Source organism: Amblyomma mixtum, chromosome 3 (assembly GCF_055824585.1).
Source record: "Amblyomma mixtum isolate Tamu chromosome 3, ASM5582458v1, whole genome shotgun sequence".
NCBI lineage: Eukaryota > Metazoa > Arthropoda > Arachnida > Ixodida > Ixodidae > Amblyomma > Amblyomma mixtum.
Window position 1 is genome coordinate 293,519,033 of NC_143014.1, and position 22,057 is coordinate 293,541,089.

The 22,057-nt window shown below is 45.9% G+C and overlaps 1 long non-coding RNA gene across 1 annotated transcript; it reads left to right on the forward strand.

The window, feature by feature from the left end:
• Positions 1–9,784: 9,784 nt before the first annotated feature.
• On the forward strand, positions 9,785–21,395 carry LOC149355204 (uncharacterized). The gene is made up of 3 exons (XR_016289701.1): positions 9,785–10,356; positions 20,390–20,487; positions 21,209–21,395. It is a non-coding gene; the product is annotated as an uncharacterized LOC149355204 (long non-coding RNA).
• Positions 21,396–22,057: the final 662 nt, after the last annotated feature.

Genomic DNA, 22,057 nt, shown 5'->3' on the forward strand with positions numbered 1-22,057 from the left:
TGTGTTGTCATGAGAAGCCGCACAATTCATGTGCGGCTCTCCTTCAGTCTTTGTCTCTCAAATTCCCCTCCCTACGCAGAGTAGCATGCCAGCGATATTGAAACGCCGGCTAAACTCTCTGTATTTCATTAAAGAGTCTCTCTCTCTCTCGCGATGTGTTTCGTTGAAAACATTAAACTCGCCCACCTAGCACCGCGATGTTAAGTGAACATATTCCTTGACGCTCGATTCATGATCTCTATGCAGTTAATTCCCAGCCCCCTGTATGCCACACTAAGTGAATGGGGATTAACCATCACATCACACCAACTGGCCAGCTCCACTGGCTGGAAGACCTTCTTTGAAAGGCATTTCCGTAAAAATTCTTCGTATCACTGTAGGGTATACGGCAACTTAATTGACAGCAGTAACAGAATTTTGGTTCCCGGAACACACCCATGGAACATGTAACGCTGCATCAAAAATAAGTGCAGCCAGTTTTGAGGCTTTGAGGTTTTAAGGATTGTTCTCGCAATCACTCTCCGAAGGTACCATTCCAGACGACTGGGAAGTGGGGAAGGTCGTTCCCGTCCACAAATCAGGTAGTACTGATTCACCTCTTAATTATCGCCCCATTTCATTAACAAGTGTACCGTGCAAAATCATGGAACATATCATTTACTCTCAAATCATGCAATTTTTGAATTCAAATAATTTCTTCCATCCATCACAGCATGGATTTCGCAAGGGGTTCTCCTGCGAAACTCAACTAGCCATTTTTCTACATGATATTCACGCCAACCTTGATACTAACCTGATAACTGACTCCATTTTCCTAGATTTCGCTAAGGCATTCGACAAAGTACCTCATCAAAACTTGCTTCTTAAACTCTCCCAGTTGAACCTACATCCGAACATAATTGCATGGATTAAAGCTTTCCTCACGCATCGCTCTCAGTCCGTCGTCATTAATAACCAACTTTCCAACTCGCTTCCAGTAACCTCTGGCGTCCCACAGGGTTCTGTTCTCGGTCCTTTGTTATTCCTCATATACATTATTGATTTACCCCAGCATGTCTCTTGTCACATCCGCTTATTCGCCAATGATTGCGTCATTTATCGCTCAGTGACTAACCATTCTGACCAAGAATCCCTTCAGGCAGACCTGCGCCATGTGCAAGACTGGTGCTCCCAGTGGACGATGATGCTCAACTCTAACAAATGCAAGTGCATGTCCTTTCGCCGCCGTCGAAATCATCTTGTTTTCAAATACACAGTCTGCAATTCCCCAGTTGACCTCGTCCAGTCATATAAATACTTAGGAGTCACCATTTCTAATGATTTATCTTGGCGTTTGCACGTGACTAACCTGATATCATCTGCTAATAAAATACTAGGTTTCTTAAAACGTCACCTACGGGAAGCCCCACAACACGTAAGACTACAAGCGTACATCTCATTCATTAGAACTAAACTTGAATACGCATCACCCATCTGGAGCCCTTATCAAGAATATTTAACACACGCTATCGAATCTGTTCAAAACAGGGCTATCAGATTCATGCACACCTCATACTAGTACGACGTCAGCATATCATCCCTCAAATCGTAGTCAGGTCTAGCTAATCTTTCTAGTCGCCGTCGCATAGCTAGTCTTGTCCTGTTTCACAAGTTCTTTTATTCACCACTAAAACAAGAACCATACATTTGCGCACTTCCACAACGTAGGTCTCACCGCATCGGTCATTCTCTTCAAGTTTTGCGACCACGAGGCCGTACCACTGTTTTTGCCAACTCATTTTTTTCTCGTGCAGCAGCTGACTGGAATGGCCTTCCCCATAATATTGCTGCCATAACATGTTCATCATCATTTTCAAGCACTGTTGATTCCTGCATTTTGTAAACCCCACCCCTTATGTAACACCCTGGAAAAGGGTCTTTAAGGAAAATAAAGTGATGTGATGTGATCTACAAACATGATTTATTACACACACTAGGCCACAACAACAAAGCAGAGGGAGTAATAAATGTTGGACAGGAACGTGCATTATTCTTTACACTTAAAAGCAGCAAACATTTTAAACACATGAAAAAACAAGGATGACAAAGCATCATACTATCAGGCTGCAAGGCCAGGTATATCCTTATGTCTAGAGACCAGATTTTAGGCAAATGCCTATTTTTTTCAAGGCATCATAGGCGCACCATTTTTACATATGAGCATGAATTAGGCGTTCACGACATGTTTAATACTCATTTGATGGTGCCTATAAATGCCTATTTTGGGCGTCAGCGCCTATAAATGCCGATTTCCAACGTTGGTGCCTAAATATGCCCTATTTTAAAGAAAATGGCCTTGATATACGTTGTGGTTTTGTTTTCAGGTTCTCTTTGTTTTCGAATCCATTTCGGTTTCGAGTTGAACCCACACATGGCAACATTAATTGACTTCGTCACTTGGGTGTGGTGAACACTACTCCAACGACGACTGTGTAGACAATGTCAACCACATCAGCCAAAAATATCGAAATAACCTTTTTCCTGTTTCTGCCGTGTTGTAGTTACAGCTTGTAAACTCTGGCCGTTAAAATGGTAGTTGACCAGATGGTGCTACATTTTGGAAAGTACATGAAGTACGTAATTTTCATCCACATAATTCCCAGTGGGTTCGAGTTGAAACCAACTGCAAATTGTTCCATAAGCTGGCTGGATAAAGTTTAACTGGATAAAATTTGCCATATTGGTAATCTGCCTTATGATCATTCCTTGTGCCTCATCTGCATGTCATCCTAATCAAATAGCCTTTGGCGGCAGTTTTCTTGGAGCAGGCCGCACTGGACAGCTGAGAGCCGTGCCAGTCGTGCGTGCATACGGAACACATTCATGCACTCAAACAATGTTTGATGCTTGTATGAATATCACTCTTTTGGCGTCACTCCTATGTCATATTATCTCAACCCTTCAATCGAAATTATCTCAACCCTTCAATCGAATTACTTTAGCAGTGATTACTATATGAACGGTGTTTATTTATTATGAATCCCCAGTGGATGTACGTAGGCCCGTGCTGAACTATATAATTATTTTCGGCATATAAAGCATCAACAGCACTCAGCGGCTACATTTTTAGCATCTCGTACTTATGGTTTCCAGACCCTTCTAATAGCAAGCACCATTTTAAGTCCGTGTGACTTCCGACACTTGGAGCCACTAACTATAAAACGCAGTTTACACAAATGGCGACACATTTATTAATGTTAAAGCACCGTGCATGCCTGCAATAGATAAGTTTAATTCCTATGAGGATGACTCTGAACACATGTCGGATGCTTTAAATTCACATTTGCATCAATTGCTAAATGCATGGCCTCTTGTTTTACTATTGTGCACGACAAGCAAATTGTTTGTTTCCAGGTATGCCAACGCATTTTAAAAGGCTTTGTAACCATCTCTTTTGCTCTGCTGAAGCATGCGTGTTGTACGAAAAGCTTCACGACAGCTTTAAAAAGAGTGCTTCTAAGGTTCGCACACAATGGTTAAGATCTCAAATCATTCCGGCTGTTTTTACTTTATATGGCAGATATTGCGTGCTGATGTTCGGATCTGATAAGTGCAATTTTGATGCAGTTTATAGTGCCTATTTTTCTTTTTAGGTGCCTAAAATCAAATTTTCACCACCTATTTTTGGCGCCTAAAACATGCCTTCTTGGTGCCTAAAAATCCGGCCTCTACTTATGTCATATAAATCCCATCAACAGACTTTGTCAGCATACATGGCAATGTGTTCTCTCTTGCATTATTTGCACTAAATACTTTGAAGCATAAATGTTCCAAGAATAAAAGAAACTTTGAGATTAGTGTAATATTGTCACGTAGTTGTGATGGCTGCAGTTTGGCAGTCAGGTAGACAGCAAAACGGCTTCCAAAAAAACACTGTTGGGCTCTTTCACACCCACAAAGAACTGAACGACTCGGCAGCGGCGTAGCAACAAGCGTGCTTGGCGGTCGTCGAAGACAATGCCTGCCGCTTGTGGCCGTGCTGAATTTATAACTGACGACAAACTTTTGACAGTGTGACAATATGGAGCAACCTCCCGTCACAATCTGAAGATTAGTGTAATTGCTGCTAACTGCAATGAATTTCATGGCCACAAGTTTGAAAAAAGTTAAACACACTGAAGAGCTACCTTAAAGGAATACAAAAATAAAAATACACTGAAACTACCTTCATGAACTGCACATCATACATCACTACCAGATCAATCTCTTTCCTTCTGGTTGGGCACTTCACACAAATATGAAACATTATTAATACTAAACAAAACACATTGCAGAGACACATCATCAAGGGAGTGCAAACAATTATTCTGATCAGCCGGTGGGTGCTGACACTGCATGATATGTAGGACATCAAATACAAGTGGTGAAACAAGAAGCCTTTGGGAGTGAAAATATATACAGTCTGCAATCTCATAAATTCCAAGTACATAACAATATGAGCTGTCTACCATTTTAACATAACAAGAGCAGGTCTTTTTTGGAGTCAAATAATCCGAACTGTGTATAATAATGCTGCCAATTTGTGCTCGAAAGTACCTAGACATCTGAGGAATGCAGCCAAAGTGTGAATTGAAAATTATTTTTAGCTGCTCGGGAAATGAAGGAACAGGGTGTGGCACACCTAGAGCACATGTCTGGTAGCTGTTTGTGTGCTGAGCGCCAATATTTTTCTTGGCAAAAGCCAAATGAGCTGGGAGCTCCAAATTTCTTTCTAAGCTTCGGTAGCACTGCTGCATTATGCACCGCTCAGAGACCTGCATAGGCACCAGCTTGGCTGCTGACACAAGCCGCAGTGCACGGCCAATCCCATCTTCAAAAGGAAACGTGGACACACCCCATAATGGGCCAAACATGCGCGTAGCCTTAGAAAGGTGCAGCAGCTGGTGAACATTATATGTCATAGCTGCCTCACCATAGAGCCTCGCTGCTTCCCTAGTAGCACAGTATGTTACTGCAACGTTGCCACAGCATTGCCAATGTTGTACTATGTTGCGCTAACATTCTTCAACATTAGATAATGTTGCTGCAATGTTACCAAGCAACATGCTGATAACGTTGCTCTAAAGTGGTCTTTTCACATTGCAGCAATATTGTCAAATGATGAATAAATGTTGAACCACATACATTGCTATAACATTCATGCTATAGGTTAATTATCTGCCCTCTCTGGCTATTTCTGAAGCCCAAATAGAAAAGCCGGTACCAGATCACTTCCCCTCACCGTGAGAGTATTAATTTGTTTATTAATTTTTACTTCGAGTGCAAGTTTGCATGTGGTGTGTATGCAAATGGTGACACTAAGGTAGAAAGATATATTTCTATCTGAAATATTTTTAAACAGCTGGAATTACTTTGTTTTTAATTAAACAGGCAGACAAAATTAAAACTGCCGAAGAAATTTAGTTCTGGTTTCACTGACGCCCTGCAGTCTAATGGTCCAAATCCAAATCCAAACCGCGGCTACTCGCGGCCGCGCCGAGAGCCAAATTCCAATCCTGCGGCGTGCGCTGGTCCGAGAACCCGCGTGTCAGCGGCAGTCATGGCAAGATTTTCACGTTTTTTGTTCTTCTAGTACAGTTTTTTGGCGGTCGTCGTGCCCGCACTGCTGTGTTTCGTTGTGGTTTCACTGGAATTCAGCTGAAACAACAAAGGCTTGCCCAGAGGATGACCTCAATGGTGAGTGATTTCTAGACTTGCATTGTTGTGCTGTGACCTGTGTTGGTTGGCACAAAGCCAGTAGTGTATATATGTTACCCATGCCCTTCGTGATAGTTTGATAAAGTGCCACATTCGTTTAATCATGAAGAGAATGAAGTGTTCGCTAATCGAGGTGTCCTTTCGGCAACGACGCCGAAGAACAGCAGAGGCTGTTCACGACGAACTAGAAAACTGTTTTCGTCAAGGGTACCCACGATGGTGAGAGCCGGCTTTTGCGGGTACGCATCACGAAATGCTACCCTGTTTGGCAGTTGTCAGTCTTGATAATGGTCATGGCAGCAGATTGTGCGCAACAGGAGCAGAACAGTTTCAAGATGCCTTTTCATCGCATAATGTTATTTTATCCTCTTTATCAGCGCCGGTCGAGGACGCAGTTGAAAGCCGCAGTTCTCACTTGTCAGATTTTAGCACCGCTAGCAGCATCCCTGACATAGAAAGTGCAACGTAAGAGTTGTCGCGGATTTCTGACAGTGAGGAGTTGGTGGTTTATGAAGATAGGATGACACCTGAGTCTGGTTCCACTACTCAATGTCTAGAGCACGACTTGCGCGTGTGGACAATTAATAGCCAATTGCCTGCTTCTCACCTGCATTCCCTGCTTAAAGTGCTGAAGCCATACCATCCAGAGTTACCCAAGGATTCTAGAAAATTACTAAAGACGCATAGGCATAGTGATCCAGCAGTGATGAGCGATGGTCATTACCACTACTTTGGAATTTTTCGTTCTCTGGAAGAACATGTTGTGCATGTTCCTTAACGTCGGCACTTTGTGCGAGGGCATTACACCAGTTCTCATGCATTCTACTGGAAGATAGCATAGATCCAGCGACATTGTAAGCAAGGAACCAGAATTTATTCTTTCACTTAACACTGACGCTGCTGCATCATGCCAGTAGTGTAGTCTTTGCCCTCTCATTCTTAATCAGATGTATACTCTTATAACCAACATTTATGGGACTGTGCAGCGATTTGCGCCAAGGGTAAGAAAAGTGAAATATTCATTGGTATTCAATCATCCTTCATCATCATCAGCCGGACTATACTCGCAGCAGGGCGACAGCCTCTCCCATAATCCCCAAATTAGCCCTTTCCTGTGCTAGCTGCATCCACTTGACCCCTGCACCCATCATCAATTTGTGATCTAGCTTATGTAGCCCCGGAAGAATCGGCCTTTAGCAACTTTGCCTTTCAAATTGTGCGCAGCAGTGAGGCTGAAAAAGACTATAGGCTGGGCCTGCCCTCTCCGCTCGGTTTACTTTGTCGGCCACCCGCCATGGCACAATTGAGGGAAGACAAAGGGAGTGATGTGCAACCACCTCCAGCCGGCTACGCCTTCATCTACAAACGCCCTTGTGGGTTTACGCAATTGAATGGCCGTCCCCATGGCTGACACCAGTAGGTCCGCTTGTAAGGCAGGATTCAAGCGAGACAGCAGCACTGGCCATTGCTGTGAGGTGCGGGAATGGTAATTTTTGTTTGTACATTATTTGCTTGCTTTTGAGGAATTTTAGGTGGCATGAATAGTCGATGTCTTTTATGTAATGAATGCATTTTTTAGCCACTTTCAGAACAATTTGTTGCTCAGGCTGTTAAAATATGCTTGCGCTGCCAGGGAAGGGCGGATTTTTTCTCACTATTATGGTTTGAGCCAAATGACTGGACATAAGTTCTTTGTACAGAGCTGTCCAATGTCTGTGGTCATTGAGGATTGTAAAGGATTTGTTATTAGACGTGTGCCCACCAAGATGCTTATATTAGGAAATTTTTGGTTCTTTCCTTTTTCTGCAGGGAGGCAGCTTCGCTTGTCACATCATGAATTAGAAGAGACCGTCATCGTAAGCAGCTGGAGGCTACCAGAAGACAAGTATATTTTAGACGTGCTAAATTGTTCGGGCAAATGTTGACAGTACTTTAAATTTGTAGTTTTCCAGTGCAACGGTGCATGACCAAAGAAGGGAAGAAGGATACTTGAAGAAATCAGTGCAGCAACAGGGACAAGAGAGAAGATGAGACAGGTGCTGACTAGCAACTGAAGGTTTATTGAAAAGGAACGCATAAAATATACTCTCTTCACAACCAAGAGAGTGCACGAGCTGCGCAAACAACACTGATAACCTGTCAACTTCAGTCATGGTGGTCAGGATACAATAGTTCACAATCATTAACAAGGACAGATGGCCATTCATGGCTGTGAACTGTTGAATCTTGACCACCATGACTGAAGTTGATAGCTTATCAGTGTTGTTCGCGCAGCTCATGCACGCTCTTGGTTGTGAAGAGAGTATATTTTATGTGTTCCTTTTCAGTAAACCTTCAGTTGCTAGTCAGCACCTGTCCCATCTTCTCTCTTGTGCCTGTTGCTGCTGTTTTCTTCAAGTATGTACCAACTTGCCGTTTTACTGAAGTTGGGAAGAAGGATAAAACACAGCACTCACTGACAACTGGTTATTTAACGGCGCAGACACTGCTTAAATGCCTTCAGACCAGCGGAGCAGGAAAAAAACAAACTTATCACACCTTTATCATAAAAACTATGAAAGAAACATCATTTTTGGGTTATATGATACAACTGAAGTATTGCTCGCACATTGTGAACCAGCTTTTTTAATATGATGCGTCTCTGTCCCTTCACAAGTGGCTTGCTTCTGCTAAGGATCTTCACACTTGAAAATCTCTGTACAATCACTGCAGTGCTTGACAAGTTTGGAACCTGTCCTCATTCTTTAGATCTCTTGCATGCAGTTTGCATTTACGGGCCTCTAGCATTTTGCCTCCATCGAAATGCAACCACCGCGGCCAGGATAGAACCCGTGTCTTAACAGGCCAGCAGCCGAGCACCATAACCACTGAACTGCCGTGGCGGCTCATGTATGTGTGTGTGTTCCGTAGGGCTGGAAAACTATGAACTTAAATCAGTGATGCTAACCAGCCCAACAACTGACTCTGCTGTTCATAATACCTCTGCTCCTTGTTTCTAAATGGCCAACTAGGTGGCATTGCTACTTTGTTTATTTGTTGCAATTTTGTGCACAAAATGAATGTCTTATATTTGGGAAACACAAAGTCCAGGTGGTGCATGTTTTCAAGGTGTGCTATTGTTGTGTAAATAGTTTACTGAAGTGTTTTGTATTTATAACATGCCAGTTGAGAGGTGTGTGCGCATTTTCATGCTATGGTAATGTGCCTAGTAACTGTTTAAAACATTAGCTCTGGTTCTTGTTCCTGAGTAGCCCACATGTGTGCTGCTCATCCCTTTTTTCTTAGCTAAGCTACTTCATCAAATTGCATGTTGTAGGTGTCACCATGCATGTATATCTTAGAGCTTAAAGTAAGTGCTCTTGGAAGTCATTCTAAGGTGAATTCACACGGTGGACTGAATTGCAAATCTTGAGGGTGAACTGTGCATTATGTGGCTTGACGTCACGAATTGACGCCAACCAATGGGTGTCTGCGGATGGAAAGAGGAGGGCGTTTTTTTCTATTAGGCCAAGATCTGCTGCTTTCATCACTTGTGTGAATGCTTTCAGCATGCGGACACTGCCTTTACTTGAGATGATGCTATAGATCTTTTTGCGACCTCATCCGTTGTGTGAATATACCGTAAAAACCCGCGTATAATACGAACCCGAATGTAATACGGGGCTAAGATTTAGAGACGCGAAATGGGAAAAAAAGTTTCACCCGCGTATAATACGAGTAACACAAGCTCATAGAAGACATTTATTCAAATCGCATCCCGCACTTCACTTCAATTACTTTGTTCTTCAGTAGCGCTTTCTTCGAACATTTCTTTGTCCGACAAATCATCCCAAATGTACTCATCTTCCGTGCCATCGAGGGCGTTCGAGATGCCGCACTTCTTAAGCCCGCTTCAGCCGCCCGGTTGGCGTCACTGCAGGCTCACCTGAGCGCATCCACTCTGCGTAGCACCGCCTGTCTGCGTCCTTGAACGGTTTGCTTACACAACCATCAAACGGCCGCAAAAGCTTTGTCGCGGTCCGCTGCACGCGAAAAGGGCTTCTTTCTGTTGTGGCTATCCACGAATGCTTCCTTCGACGACACCAAACTGCCTCCCGGCCGCACCGTTGCCGATGTTCTCCGCAGCCAAAATCGCTTGAAAGTAGCCGAGTACTGTTTTCGAGACCGTGACATCGTGCTCTCTAAAACAATATCCACTTCACGAAGCGTGCCTTACATGCTAGCACGTGCGTTGTCAACAGGCGCACGGCACACCGCGACCCCCCGGCGCACCCAACGGATCAACAAAGAAACGACGTCGTGACGTCGTTTGTCGAGAGTAACGAAGCCAAGCCGTAGCCACGTGCCAATAGCGAAGCCAAGCCATAGCCACGCCGCAAAAACGAAACCAAAACATCGAGCAACTTCGAAAATTTTTGTTCGGATCCGCAAATAGTATGAGGCGGAAATTTAGGACGCTAATTATGGGAAAAAAACCTCGTATTATACGCGGGTTTTTACGGTACCTTTGATGTGCATTTTGGTGTAAGGACATGAACTCTAACTATACCTAATTCACAGAACTGGCCCCAGCAATGACATCCATCGATGGGGCGAGTGGCAGTGGGCCAGACGAGTTTGGTGAGCGAACCTTCTTGTGATGCATGCCATTTTTTATTTTTCATAATCAAATCGGCCTAAGAAAATGTTCACTGCAAACAAAGGATTTGTCCAATGAGCGCCTGTTAACCCTGTCCTGTGCCACTTGAGGGCACCTTATCCCCTGAAACTTCTACTCTCATCCTTCCACCATCTCTGCTGTGCCCCTAACTTTGACTGTATGTGTTACATTGACCTTTTCTTGAAATTGGTTACATACCCTTCCCAGGCCCCATTTCTTTCTGTACTTTTTATCTCTGCTTTGTGTCGCTCTCCTACTCTACTGTGTGATTACATCTATACCTTTCGATAGCTTGCCGTCCTGTCTTCAGTTGCATTTCAAGCCTTTTCATTAAGCTTCATGTTTCTTTCCCATAGTTATCTAATAATTAAAAGCTTTTTAAATGATTGACATCCCCTTTCTTGTGAATTAACAAAATATATTAGCATTATTCTGGTCGTCTGGTACATTCAAAGTTTTTAGGCGTTGTACCATGTACAGGTTGAAAAGTTTTCTGGCACAGTGTTCCTGCTGTCCTTCAGCAGATCCGCAGTTAATTGAACCTGACGTCTTTTTTTTTCTTTTTGCATTGCCTATGAGGCTTGCTGTACTGCCCCTTTCATTTTTGGCAGGATATGCGATTTTTCTGAACTGCTCTCGCTCCGCAGTGTTCTGCTGTGTCTTTAAGGCTCGTTTATGGGGGTTCAACGTCCCAAAGCGACTCGGGCTATGAGGGACGTGGTAGTGGAGGGCTCCGGAAATTTCGACCAGCTGAGGTTCTTTAACGTGCACTGACATCGCACAGCACACGGGCCTCTAGAACTTCGACTCCATCGAAATTTCATTGCCGCAGCTGGATCGAACTCGCGTCATTTGGGTCAGCAGCCAAGCGTCATAACCACTGAGCCACTGCGGCCACGGTTGTCACTTGTCACTTAGCCCTCATTATTTCACCAGTTATCTTTTTAGCCATCAGTGTTAGTGTAGCAGCCGATCAACTCTTCACTGAGATGTGTTTCTCATAGTATTAATGTTTCTACAAGTTTTAATACAGCATAACCCTGCTGATGTACTCCTCACGGGACTAAAAAAAATTGGCTGTGGCTTAGCTCAGCTATGCCAGACATACGTAGCGAGAGGTAATGGACTTTCAGAGGCTAGGCGAACTCGTCGAGCTGCATCTTCACGGCGTCGCTTATTCAGACGTTCTGCACGTTCTTCCTCGGTCTCGTCGCCTTCGCCTTGTTTCGTTCCAACAGCTAAGCCTGGTTTGTTTCAGCCTCTCCGACTCGCTCTCCATCTCTGGCCACAGTAGCTTCAACGAACCGCCCTCTTATACAGGCCGCTACATGTGCCTGCTGCTCATTCATTCATAAATCTTTAATCACAAGGATGACCTGAGGCCTAAGGGGGAAGTGGGTTGGTTAGGTGAAGGTGAGGGTGTCGGTCTCTGACATGAAGTCTAGCAGGGCACTGAGCTTGCGCTTGGCGTCGGTACTGGCGGCCGTCCAGTCTTCGTATGTCTGGATGTGGTAGGCAGAGGTGTAGCAGGCGCAGAGGCTCGCAGTGCCAGGACAGGTCCAGATCAGGTGGTGCAAATCAACAGAGTCAGCAGGGCAATTGGGGCAGCCGATCCTGGTTCGGTGCCATCGACTCGGGATGTCCGGGGTGTACGCTGCACCGGCTCGCACCTTGTGAGCGAGAACTTGGGCCGGGTGAGAAAGTCCAGAAGGAATGGATGGAGTAATGTCTGGGACAAAGTCCCACGACAAACCCCTCTGCTCTTGTTAAAGGCGTGTGATGATAGAGTCAGGTATTATGAGCGGGATGGGAGAACAATAAGGGTGGTCCGAGTTGGTCGGCTCACGTTAAGGCAATGCCGACGGTCTTCCTCTAGCTGCGCGCCAGCAGCCTCGTGGGCAGTCCTGTTCCCGGTCCCTTGTGCGTGATGTCTGGGTGTCCAGTGAATGCGTACGTAGACTTGGGAGTTCTCTTGCTGTGCCTGCTGCTATCTCTGGCTCTCCTCCTCCTCTGACGTTGCACCAGATGGTGTGGCTCCATCTGGCAACGGTTGCTAGGCAGCGGCGCGAGAAGCGGTGTGACCACGGCGTGACCACCGCCGCAGTGAAAATGCTACTTTGCGACCAATAGCTCTTGCTACAAAAAAATGCAAGAGCGAGGAAACATTAGAGGCAGGAAGTAGGACAAATTTAAAAATGACAGGAATGAAGAATTAAACACATTTATTGCAGTGCTGGCACTTGAAAAAATCATGCAGCATTGTCTGCTGCATTTTCTTACGTCCGGTGAGGACTACTCATTTCTCCAGAATTTACGGGGCTATGTGGCTGTTGCGATCGTTGCAAACATACTTTCTGAGAATGTCTAATGCCGCTACAGCCAACATAATGGTTGGTTCCAGCGGAGGCTAGCCCTCTTCCTCTTTGTTGCCACTGCTGTGTGCATCCAGAAGTCACAAAAAGATGTGATGAAGTGCGGAGGACCAAATCAATCGCGCCAGCCACACTAACACTAGCAGCACAATTACAAAGAAACAAGGATAGGTGAAGAAAAAATTAGCTGTGGTTTAGCTCTGATTAAACATGGCGAGAAGCGGTAGCTTCATGTGGCTGCGCTTTGCAAAGCTTTGTTTGTTTCTAGTTTCTCGGCTTGTTGAAAGATTGTTGTTTCTTTGGAGTTTGCCGCTCGTAGCTACGTGAAACTACTGCTTCTCACCAGGTTTAACCGAAGCTAAACCACAGCTGATTTTCTTCCTATACCCGTGGTGTTAGATTTTCTGCGTGTGGAGCGGTAATCTTCCTCTTTGTATTCTTCGTCTTCCTCTTGTTATTCCTCTTCAAACTCCTCTCGAAATCGCCTGTCACTGATCAATCATGAATCGCTCGAATCACAAATTACCATGATATTGCATGAGCGGCTGTGTAACCTAGCAGTTAGTATAAAGGAAGCACATATACAGGGTGTCCCAGCTAAAAGTAACGAAGCTTGTAAAAAAGAGGATGATCCCAAGCAGAGTGAGACCAACTGAGGGTTGTTGCCAGTCGCGTGTCCTAGTCTGTAGTATTTTTTTATTATGCAAACATGATTAATTAGCAGATACTAATTAGCTAACTTTTTAATTATTGCCTACAGGAAGAAAGTGTCAATGCAGGAGTTGTAGATCCCTTTGAAAAATAACCGTTTGCCGTGTTTGCAGCCAAGTACCACTGATACAGCTTCTTTTATTTGACTCAAAAGAAAGCCCGCGAAATACAAAAAGAGCCACGTGATAGGGAAGCAGTTTCAGCGCTCCCAGACGACCAGCCAAGCAAAGACATTCACTTATCTTTGCAACGTTGTCCCGAACGGGGTTCGGCGTTTTGTGATGGTTGCGAGATATACGCAATTAACTCTCGCATCGGCGCTAGGGCGACCGTTTCTTCAGCGCGTGACGGTGCAAGTTAGCGGCACGGCCACATTCCTATCACTCGAGGCGAGGTTACGCGCGAAAAAGCGCTCCATGCGAGCCGCGCTTCACTTCCTTGCAAAGCAGCACCCGCTCACTTTCCATGACGCATAAGCAGTTCCTGGCGCATATCTCGCCACCTCCTCAAGACGCCAAAAGCTGTTCGGGACAGCGTTGCAAACATAAGCGGATGTCGTTGCTTGATCGCTCGTTTGGGAGCGCTGTAACTGCTTCCCTATCACGTGGTTCTTTTTGTATTTCGCGGGCTTTCTTTTAAGTCAGATAAAAGAAGTTGTATCAGTGGTACTTAGCTGCAAACAAGGCAAACGATTATTTTTCTATGGGATCTACAACTCCTGCATTGACAATTTCTTCCTGAAAGCAATAATTAGAAAGTTAGCTAATTAGTCTTTGCTAATTAATCACGTTTGCATAATAAAAAATACTGCAGACTATGTAGAAAACCAGCGAAAAGGACGCATTCACAAGGAGGAGAAGTACACAGGACAACGCTGGTTTTCTACATACCATGCACCAACTGGCCCAACAAGCTACGCTTCTTGAATACTGCAGACTAGGACACGCGACTATCAACAACCCTCAGTTGGTCTCACTCGGCTAGGGATCATCCTCTTTTTAACAAGCTTGGTTACTTTTAGCTGGGACACCCTGTATATCTCCAGTCTTATTGAATTGTCACACCGTGGGTCTGAAGCTTAGTGGTTAGCGCACCTGGCTCTCGCCCAATGGACCTGAGTTTGAATCCCACTGATTGTGAGGTTTATTGTTTGTTTATTTTATTTGTGGCAGACTTGAAGGTCATGTTGCGTACATGGCGATCTCAGCCGTGCACCTGTAGCAGTGAAGCTACTGCTTCAAAAAAGTGCAACCACTGTGGATGATGATGGCGCAGCCTGTCTGAATGCCGTCTGCCTAACACAGTGGTGCTAGACATGCCAGGCCAAGTAAAGCCACTTTAGAAGTAAACATATTGTTACGTGCTTAGCACGCACGGGGGGTTATTCACAGAGGGGATCGGTCGGAGCAGGATGGGAGCAGGATGGAAGCAGGAAGCCTACCAGCGTCCCTCAGCTCTTTTTCTTCCTTTTTCTCTGCTGGTCCTTCATCTTCTGCTTCTTCCGTCGAGGCTCTGTGCAAGCACGTGACATTTCCCTCCTCGCAGACGAAGCCCGTCGGGCGAGTTAAATAGACCGTCTGGGATGGAATCGCTTGAGGCGGGCTACATGCACCACCTGAGACTGGCGTGACCGTCGACCACTAGCAGTTAGTCGCGATATAACGTAATTAACGTCACTAATGCACTCCAACACAACAAACGGTCCAGTGTAGTGGGATAGCAGTTTCTGACACAGACCACGCTTGCGTAGAGGGGTCCACAACCACACAATGTCACCAGGAACATAAGAAACTTCTTGGTGTTGGACGTCGTAGCGGTTCTTGGAACGCTCTTGCGAAGATAAAATTCGAACGCGGGCAAGCTGGCGAGCTTCTTCAGCTCTGCAGAGTGTGGTCGCAAGAGAAGGTTCGTCGTGGATGAAAAATGGTAGAATGGTGTCAAGGCTACAGCGAGGCGACCGGGCATAGAGCAGGTAAAAGGGGCTGTAGCCAGTTGTCTCATGTTGCGCTGTGTTGTATGCATGAGTAATGAACGGGAGGACGCCATCCCAGTCCTTATGATCTGCAGCGACGTACATAGCAAGCATGGTGGTGAGCGTCCGATTAGTGCGTTCTACCACACCGTTCGTTTGGGGATGATATGGCGTGGAGTGGCGAAAACTGCAGCTGCTGAGGCGGAGAAGTTCTTCAACAACGTCCGCTGTAAATTGGCGTCCACGGTCGCTAATGAGAACTGCAGGAGGGCCATGTCGAAGAATGACGAAACGAAGTAAGAAGTTAGATACTTCAGACGCAGTAGCAGCTGGTATCGCGGCTGTCTCACAATAACGGGTTAAGTGGTCTACGCACACAAGAATCCATCGATTTCCTTTCGAGGACCGTGGGAAAGGTCCAAGGAGGTCAATGCCAACTTGCTCAAACGGGGCTGTTGGAGGTGTGATTGGCCGCAGTTTGCCAGGTGGACTTGAAGTCGGCAGCTTAAAGCGCTGGCATTGCACACAGCTGGCTACATAGTGCTGGATGGTTGAACGCATGTTAGGCCAGTAAAATCGTTGCTGTGTGCGGTGGAGTGTGCGTGTCACTCCCAAGTGCCCAGACGTGGCGTCGTCGTGCATCATTTCAAGAACTGTGATGCGTAGGTTTTCGGGTACGACAAGAAGCATGCGTGCTCCTCCAGAAGCAAAATTCTTCTTATAAAGCAAACCGTCGCGAATGCAAAAAGTATTCTTTACAGAATCTTGAGCGGCATCAAACAAAGAGGTTAATGTTTGGTCCTTGCGTTGCTCAGTTCGGAAAACTTGAAGATCGGGGAAGGCTTGTGAAAGTGACGCCAAGTATTCATCAAAGTTGTCTGCGTCGTCATCAGTCGTTTGAAGCGGCAAACGGGAAAGACAATCGGCATCTGAGTGTTTACGGCCGCTTTTATGCACCACAGTGAAATTAAATTCTTGTAGGCGCAAAGCCCATCGAGCAAGCCGGCCACAGGGGTCACGAAGACTCACTAGCCAGCAAAGCGAGTGGTGGTCGGTGACGACGGTGAAAGCATTCCCGTACAGATAGGAGCGGAAGCGTTGTACAGCGAAAACAACGGCGAGACATTCTTGCTCAGTAACCGTGTAATTTCTTTCGCTCTTACTCAATGACCGGCTGGCATATGCTACCACGTGCTGATCGTGACCATGGCGTTGTATAAGTACAGCGCCGATACCGATACCACTTGCATCAGTATGCACTTCAATTGGTGCAGATGGGCAGAAGTGGCGTAGGATGGGGCCCGAGGTCAAAAGAAATTTCAGATGTCGGAAAGCTGCGTCACATTCGCTGGTCCAATTGAACGGTGCATCTTTATGCAGCAAACACGTCAGTGGGTAAGCGATGTCCGCAAACCTAGCTATAAAACGTCGAAAGTACGAGCAGAGCCCTAAAAAACTCTGCAGCTCTTTCACTGATTGAGGCACCGTAAAACTTTTGACAGCTTCAATTTTCTTTGGATCTGGTCGAACACCTTCTTTATCAACTAAATGACCAAGAACAATTGTTTCACGGTTCCCAAAATGACATTTCTTGGAATTGAGGATAAGGCCAGCTCGTTCCATGCAATCAAGCACAATATCCAGGCGGCTGTTGTGCTCACTAAACGTTTTGCCAAAAATTACAACGTCGTCCAAATAACATAAACAAATTTGCCACTTAAGGCCACGCAGGATTGTATCCATGAACCGCTCGAATGTTGCAGGTGCGTTACATAATCCGAAAGGCATAACGTTAAACTCGTAAAGTCCGTCTGGTGTTATGAATGCCGTTTTTTCCCTATCTGCAGCGTGCATGGGGATTTGCCAGTAGCCGGATCTCAAATCAATAGAAGAAAAGTATGAAGCGGAGTGCAGACAATCAATTGCGTCATCTATACGTGGAAGCGGGTAGACGTCCTTCTTTGTGGCCGTATTTAAGCGACGGTAGTCAACACAGAACCTCCATGTGCCATCTTTTTTCTTCACAAGGATAACTGGAGCTGCCCAAGGACTTGAAGACTCTCGAATTATGCCTCGCTTGAGCATCTCTTGAACTTGGTCATCTATTAACTTACGTTCAGTGGCTGAGACTCGATAGGGCTTCTGGCGTATAGGAGGTGCGGAGCCGGTGTTGATCGTGTGATGAATACGACTGGTAGGCGGTGGTGTAGAATCGTCTTTGGCAAAGTCGAACACGAACACGTGCTTCAGAAGGAGTTCCACTAGAGTGCGACGCTCGGTTGTGGGAAGAGCCTGATTAATCATAGCCTTAACTTGGGTCTCCATATCTCTTTTCACGTGCTGCTTACTGACAGAGTTGGTTAACGTCGCGACGGAACCTGACACACCTTCCTCGAAACGGGCGAGTTTGAGGCCCCGGGGCAACACAGCTGGCTCTTCAGAGTGGTTCACTGTCCACAGCTCAGTACGGCCTCTCACCACGGGAACGACGCAACGAGGCACGACGATACTCTTCTTAGAGCAGGCGAGTGTCGTAGGCTCTACCACAGCTTCAAAAGGTTCGCACTGATTGTGAATAGAGGAAACCCGCACGAATGCTGCGGAGAAAGCTGGTACAATAGTGTCTTCTTCCACCGCAAATGCTCCAAAATCCGGTGTCGAGTTATCCACAAGAGCTGAAAGTAGTGAAGAATTCAAAGCAATTTCTCCCGTACGACAGTCTAAAGTTGCACCACACTCTTGCAGAAAATCAATTCCAAGAATCACATCATGCGTTGACCGTGGTAGCACTGCGAATTCTGTTCTAAACGTTAGACCACCAATAACAACATCCGAAGCACACACACCAAGTGGAACCAAAGGTTCACCACCGACACCACGGAATAACGCTGCACGGTCACCACTAAACATCACTTTCCTACCTAAACGGTTCTTAAACCTCAAACTCATAACGGATACGGTAGCACCAGTGTCCACAAGAGCCATTGTTTTCACACCATCAATAAACACTTCCAGTTTGTTCTTCAACATAAACACGGGCAGAGGTATATTTGACGTCATCGACTCGCCGGCGGCCTCACCTCCATTGGCCGCGCCTCCTAGTTTCCCGGAGGCGGCGGGGATGCACGACGTCGAGGAGAAGGTGACCGCCGTTGGCGCTGAGGTGGCGGCGTCACACTGCGGTCAGATGCAGGTGATGAACTCCGCAAAGTGCTCGGACGGTATGGGTCCCAAGCGGACGTTGAGGGTCGCTGCTGCGCGGTGTGCACTTGTCCGTAAGTAGGCGCCGGGGGTTGGCAGTCTTGAGAAGTCGGGAAACGACGGCGGCAATATCTGGCGATATGCCCTGCAATGCCACACCGGTAGCACGAAGGTTGAGAGCGCCAGCGACCGGCATAAAAGTCCTGGCGAACAAAGTCGCGACGTTGGCTGGAGCCAGGATCTCGCTGCTGACGAACAACGTCTTCTGGGTAGGTGGGCCTCCTTACCGCCGGCTGGTGGCCATAACGTTGGGCAATGTTCCGATCGTCCATGGGCAAAGTGCTGTTAGGTTGAGCCCACGGAGTCGACAGGGCGGCAACATCTTCCTCCGGTGCAGAACTGTGCCGCAGATATTCTGTGCGGCAGAAGGTGTCCCGGGATCTGGACAATTCCTCGCGCACAATCTCTCGAATCATATCAGCCATAGAATTTTGAGGACAGGCTTCAACACTGGCTATAGAGGTGACATTGGCCAATCTTCCGAATTTAGGGGTAATTCGACGCAGCTTAAGAGCTTCAAATGTTCTGCAATGTTTTATAACGTCAGCGGTGGTGCTCAGGCTCTCTTTACTAATCAGGAAATTGTAAACATCTTCTGCAATTCCTTTTAGAAGGTGGCCGACTTTGTCTTCTTCAAGCATACTGGAGTTAACTAGCTTGCATAACTTTAGGATGGCTTCGATGTACGCCGTGCAAGTTTCTCCGGGTACTTGCGCGCGGTGAAGCAATGTCTGTTCCGCACGTTTCTTTGTTGCCGATTCATCCCCAAAATTTTTCTTGATTTCGGTCGTAAAGGTTGCCCATGAACTCAGTGTATCCTCATGATTGTCGAACCAGTCAAGGGCAGTGGCGGCAAGGAAAAACACCACGTTAGCCAGTTTGGTAGCAGCGTTCCAGCGATTGTATTTGCTCACCCGCTCGTAGTGTTTCAGCCACTCGTCAACGTCCTCTTCAGGTTTTCCAAAAAATGTGCGGGGCTCTCGGTAATGTGGCCAGTTGTTCGCTGTGGATGTCCCGGGTTGCTCGGCATTGTCGTCTCCAGGCATGTCCGATGGATGTGGTGGGAAGCCTGCGAGTCTACGGCTCCTTCGGTAGATGGAATGCTCCGTGGTCGATACCCGGCACCTCTCACCAAACTGTTACGTGCTTAGCACGCACGGGGGGTTATTCACAGAGGGGATCGGTCGGAGCAGGATGGGAGCAGGATGGAAGCAGGAAGCCTACCAGCGTCCCTCAGCTCTTTTTCTTCCTTTTTCTCTGCTGGTCCTTCATCTTCTGCTTCTTCCGTCGAGGCTCTGTGCAAGCACGTGACAATATGACTGCCACTGTTTCTCATTTAGGCTGGCATGGGGTGTTATTTCACAAGTATTACTGCGTAGGAATGTGGCCGAAGTTACAATGCAACGAACAGCAGGGTTTATAATGCATGGAACCCTATTATCATCATGCCAGATCTAGACCACTACAATGTGTAGCAGCCAGGAAAATGCAGCACCCATCAACTCAGCAGCGAGGTTCTACTGTGCAAAGCTTTCACTGTTACCTTGAGAGAAAAATACTTAATTTTTTTCATTTACTTGATAGCCCACAATGTCAAACTGAACTCAGTTTGCTTTTGCTTATATATGCTGCTGAGGTGCATTGATATTTGTGTACTTCCTTTTCTTGTCAAAAAAGTATGCTCAGCCGAGGAGATGGAGAGCGCCGCAGACTGCCAGCTCCAGCTGCCTGGTGGGCAGGACACTGTGATAGGTTCTGCTAGGGATGATGGAAAGGTGATTGTGCGTGTTCTTAAGTCATATAGTGTATCAAATACCATAGTAGAGTGAGTGAATGATTCTTAATTAAATTGGGGCTGGTACATAGTGAAATGGGTACAGTTTAGAGGATGATGCTAGCTTACAGTAGAAACTTATACTAGTCCCAGTAAGTGTGCCGAAAAGGGTAGTGTGCAAAGCATAGATGTGTGGTTTCAGACAATATCATGTAAGGCACAGGTCAGCATTTCTAATTTGTCATTTTTGTACTTCATTACCTGACGATGCCATAATGGGTCTGCAGTTATTCTTGTCCTGAGGAAATTCTTAGTACACAAATAATTTTTGATCATGAGGAGGCTGCCTTGTTCTGTCAGGTATGCCTAGTTGTTGGTATGTGAAATTTATTCTCATTTCTGAAGTTTGTTTGAATTAGGGCAGAGAACATTATTTCAACTTTTGGCGGTATTTGACTCGGAATGAAGAGAAGCTAGAACTGTCAGAAGATTCTGCTATATATTTCATGTTGCACGCAAGCAATTTCTTTTTTTCTTCGAATTATAAGGCTAGAAATAGAAATTCTGCTGATTTTGGACACTGCTCGCTGTAAAAGAGCGCATTCATGCCTACATAATTTTTATGTTTTTCAGCTGTTTGTTTTAAGTTATGAAATATTTAAAATCCCTTGATTCATTGCTGTTAATGTGTACAAATGCGAAATTCTCCACGTTTGCTGCAGGTCTATGCAGGCAGTGGGCTCTGGATGGAGCCTGGTGCCTGGCAGATGCTCCTGAGAGCACCAACAGACTCAATGTTCTGCCGCGGTGCTGGTGTATTGGACACCTGATGAGCTGAAGAGCCGCAGCGTGACTGGCGTGCTTTCAAATAAGTGCCGGTCTCTTGGCAGAACAGAGGCGAAACCGGCACTTACACCGGAAAAAGTCTCTTCTCTGAAAGGTGCTATAGTCGGATACAACTTAAGTCTGCAGTGAAGCTCCGCCCACATTCAGCCTCCGCGCACAGAATTCCTCCACGACGAAAAAATAGTGCACTGCTTAAGAGTTTCTTGTTACGTAAACAAGAAGCTTAGCACAATAAAAAAAGTTAGAGCACTAGAATTTTGTTACGTGCAGTGTTTGATATAGTCAAACATTAAAAAACTGGTTTCGTTTACTTTTTCGATTGGCCAGCGGAGTAATACAGAACGCCGCGGACCGCGGCCCAGTGTTAGCAACTGCTGTTTTTTTAAGTTGTATCCTACTATAGTACTTTTTTTTTCTTTGCTTTGAGTAACACCTAGGCAATCAAACTTTGCTTCAGCCAAATACAGTCGCGCTCACAGAAAGCGTGATAGCCATGGAGATCCTGTTCATTGTATCCGAGGTTTGTAACAACTGCAATGTCCTTATTGCAGCCAAAACTGCAAAGTCGGGCAAAAGTGACGTTTAGTTTTTGCAAGGTGTGTTATGCCCATACGTTTCTTCATGCAGGCTCTATCACAGCACTTTCAGAGATCTCCACACTGTTTGTGTGGCTCTCGCTAAGATCCGTTCTGCCAGTAACCTGATTTATCTATTTGGTTGTGAAA